Below are 3,666 nucleotides of genomic sequence, written 5' to 3'. Positions count from 1 at the left end.
TTCTGGGTATGTGAGGCATCTTGGGTAGATTCAGGTTAGGTGCTGTAGATGAGTGAGACTATGTGGCAATTTTTTTTTCTGTGATTGGCTAAGTTCACTGATCTGTTCCAGGTTCAACCATTTTTCCTCAAATTTCTTTGTGTCATTTTTTCGTACTGCTGTATAGAATTCCATTGTGTAGATATACCACATCTTAGCTATCCATTCTTCTAGTGATGGACATCTGGATTGATTCCATCTCTTAGCTATTATGAATTGAGCCACTACAAACATGGTTGAGCAAATCTGTCTGGCCTGTGGTTTGAAGGTTTTAGGGTAGATGCACAGTAAGGGAATAACTGGATCTGTTGGTATCTCTAGAGTCAGATTTTTCAGGAGTCTCCATATTGCTTTCCAAAGTGGTTGTACCATCCTGCATTCCCACCAACAGTGGATGAGTGTTCCTACTTCTCCACATCCTTGCCAGCATTTATTTTTGTTTGATTTTTTTCCCTTTTAAAAATATTTTAAAATAAACAAATCAAACTCCATCCTGTGCTGTACACAGCCCTGTTGAATCCCTGGCATTGATTTGAGGAAAGAAGAGAAGGGGTGTCAATGTTGGAAGGGCCTCTTCACTTTCTTCCTCTGCTTTGGTTAGGCTTCTCCCTTGGGTACAGTGCTACTGGGCTTGGAGGCTGCAGTGGCCCCAGGGTCAGGATGAGGAGCTGAAAAGAAATTCCCATTGGACATTTTCCCTGGGGGTACTTGAAAGATTCTACTCAAGAAATCCTGAAGATCAGCAGGAGGGTGGCTCTCTGCCGACGACTGGTGCCTGGCACCCGAGAACCAAATGAGATGTGATAAGGAACTCTGTGGGTATCTGGTGAGATTCCCACACACTGACATCCAGCCCATTCTGTGATATCGTAAACTTTTCCATCCATTAGTGCAAGGTAGGTAATCTTGAGGCCCAACACACTTGATTCTGCCTAAAAATCAACTTCCTCAGCAGGATGCAGCCTGTTACACTCAGCAAAGTATCCAGCACTCTTAGGTTCCCTGTCCATTTCAAACCTCCTATGCTTTCCTTGGCATCAGCTGCACATCATAGTATTCAGTGCCTCCTTAAGGTCATCTTGCAGCTTGGACAAAAACTCATTCACTGACCGGCTGAGTTCATTCTCTGCCATTCATTTCATCTCATATTCCTTTCGCCTTTCAGGATTGCTGACAATGTCCCAAGCTGAGTGCAAAACCTTGAAGGCCTCTTCAGCTGGAGGATGATGATTTTTATCAGGATGAACCATCACTGCCAGCCGCCTATAGGCCTTCTTTAGTTCAAGATCTGATGCTGTGGCTTCAACCCTCAGTGCATGGAAAGGGTTTAGTTCATCTTCAGGAACACCAACCATGATCAAAAGTCGAACCACTTCCTCTTCCGGCTGGCAGTAGCGTCCACTAGCTACAGGTGCATTACCCTGTCTATCAGCCCTCTGCTTGGCCCAAGGCAATTCCAGCCAAGTCCACTGAACTAATATTACCAGCTGCTTTCATGGTCTGCTCTATCTCAGCAGAGTCAAGCAACACTGCAAGGCTGGAGAGTCCAGCCAAGTGACCTTATCCCTCCAGCCTAACCAGTCACCCAGTCCCACCACAAACTGCCAGCCCAACTGCAGACAACCCAAAAAGAGGGCAAGAGCCAGAAGCAGGAAAGTACTCAGCAGCCTAAGAAAATGTGTGAACACTCCTGCCCCACAAGAAAACCCCTAATTGAGACACTGGAACACCACATGACCCCAGCCCCTCAGTCTCCCTGCCCAGACTCCCACCCAGACTCAAAAAAGATCCAGATCACTGCCTTTCAGCTGCCTGCATGCATAAATGAGATGGCCACACATTTCCACATACTCCCCCACCAACACCAGAAGTTCAATCAGCCACCAGAAGCCTGCTTGTCCGAGCTGACATAGCTCCTCTGCCCCCCACAATCCCAAGCCTCTACGCTTATCAGCTTGACTTCATTTCTGGCCCAGATGATGTCGACCACGGGACCTGGGATCTCTTCATCCACCTTCCCGATTATCCTCCTTGGTCGGAAACCGGTGCCTCTGCCTCCGGGGTGGGGGTTTCTTTCCACTGGACACACGGGAAAAATCACTGGGGAATTTAAGAGGTTCCTCATCATCATACTCTTCTTCCAACTCTTCATTTTTCCCCAAGGTTGGAGAGGTACAGTGGTGGCAAAAGTTGCTAGAAGAGCCATCTCCTCCCTCAGAGTAAGGCCCTTCAGGGAGTCCAGGGGTTCCCTGGCAGTTACCAGCAGATGGAATGGAAAACAAAGGTTCCCATCCTCTTGGTATCCAGCCTCCTTCTCTTGAGAGTTCCTGGTCCCCTCCTGATCCCTCTTCTGAAGATGCCTCACTCTGTTCAGGGTCCTCTTCTCTAGGTGGTCCTGAACCCCCTTGGGGGACCATGGCTTGGATCCGACCAGTGGGCTGGTTTGGGGGCTGTGTGTACTTAGGACGGGAGTGCCTCTGTGAGGCAGCCGGTACCATTGGGAGCAGTCCCTGCTGAGTCCCTGAGTCCTGAGAATGAAAGTATTTCACGGTCCACAGAGGGTCTGGATGTCCTGAAGGAGGCACCACCACTGTGGTGAGCTCCACACAACCCTCCTTCTCCTGGCTGCTTCTGGGCCATGACCCCAGGGCGTCCTGGGGTTTTAGGTCACAGCCATCACCTAATGCTGTCTGGGTAGACGGGTTGAAGACAATGTACCCAATGGAGGCCGAAACTCCTCCCCTGGAGTAGCTAGGCCTGAGACCAGGGGGAGCTAGGAGAGCAGCTCTCCCTGGCTCCACCTCCCGCTCATGCTCAGCTTCCTTCTCCCATTTGATTTTTTGATGTTTGCTATCCTTACTGGGGTAAGGTGGAAACTCATAGTTGTTTCAATTTGCATTTCTCTGATGATTAGGGATGATGAACATTTTCTTAAGTGTGTGTTTGCCATTATTGTTTCCTCCTCTGTGAATTGCCTGTTCAGCTCCTTGTCCCATTTTGTGAGTGGGGTGTTTGACTTCTTACTATTTAGATTGTTGAGTTCTTTGTAGATTCTAGAGATTGGGCCTCTATCAGTTGGATAACCTGCAAATATTTTCTCCCATTCTGTGGGTAATCTATTGGCTTTGCTTATTGTATGCTTGTCTGTAAAGAAACTCTTCAGCTTCATGTGATCCCATTGGTTGAGTGACTGTTTAAGATCATGAGCTACTGTGGTTTGTTCAGGAAGTCTTTTTCCATTCCTATATCATGGAAAGTACTTCCTAAATTTTCTTCCAGTAGTATTCGAGTTTCTGGTCTTATATTGAGGTCTTTGATCCATTTGGATTTGATTGTAGTGCATGGTGAAATGTGTGGATCAAGTTTCAGTTTCCTGCATGTGGTTATCCAATTTGTCCAGCACCATTTGTGGAAGATTCTGTCTTTTTTCCAGCCTAAATTGTTTGGGCCTTTGTCAAATATCAAGTAGCTATAGTTGCTTGACCCAAAGTCCAGGTCCCCAAGTCCATTCCATTGCTCTATACTCCTGTATTTATGCCAGTACCATGCTGTTTTTATTACTATGGCTTTGTAATATAGCTTTAGATCAGGTATGGTGATGCCCCCAGATGTATTTCTTTTTCTGGG

General features: G+C 47.1%; 1 pseudogene; it reads right to left on the bottom strand.

Annotated features, from left to right (window-relative positions):
- Positions 1-594: 594 nt before the first annotated feature.
- On the bottom strand, positions 595-2,679 carry LOC101609843 (annotated as a pseudogene).
- Positions 2,680-3,666: the final 987 nt, after the last annotated feature.

The sequence above is a fragment of the Jaculus jaculus genome, chromosome 1 (assembly GCF_020740685.1).
Source record: "Jaculus jaculus isolate mJacJac1 chromosome 1, mJacJac1.mat.Y.cur, whole genome shotgun sequence".
NCBI lineage: Eukaryota > Metazoa > Chordata > Mammalia > Rodentia > Dipodidae > Jaculus > Jaculus jaculus.
Note: the sequence above shows the minus strand (reverse complement) of the source record. Positions and strands in the feature narration are given on the sequence as shown.